This window comes from Penaeus monodon, chromosome 29, assembly GCF_015228065.2.
Source record: "Penaeus monodon isolate SGIC_2016 chromosome 29, NSTDA_Pmon_1, whole genome shotgun sequence".
In the NCBI taxonomy this organism is placed as follows: domain Eukaryota; kingdom Metazoa; phylum Arthropoda; class Malacostraca; order Decapoda; family Penaeidae; genus Penaeus; species Penaeus monodon.
Window position 1 is genome coordinate 34,139,795 of NC_051414.1, and position 258 is coordinate 34,140,052.

General features: G+C 33.7%; 1 pseudogene; it reads right to left on the reverse strand.

Moving 5' to 3' along the window:
- Positions 1-258, reverse strand: part of LOC119591854 — a 7,722-nt pseudogene that overhangs the window by 6,581 nt on the left and 883 nt on the right.

The following is a 258-nucleotide window of genomic DNA, read 5'->3' on the forward strand; positions in this document are numbered from 1 at the left end:
ATCTTGCCTATGCAGATTAACTTTCATGATACAGAAGCATTAATGTTACAGCAGGCAGACAAAAATATCACTTAAGGATCTATTACACATCTATTCTGTACTTTCAACAAATTTCTACAATGAGCTATTTAATCTGTATCATTTACAAAAGTCCAATGCAAAGAACTGATATGAATATTACCCCCCCCCCTTCCCCAAATACGAAAAGTTTTCTGTTTTAGCCTATTAAAACATAATCAACCATAACTGGACATGGCT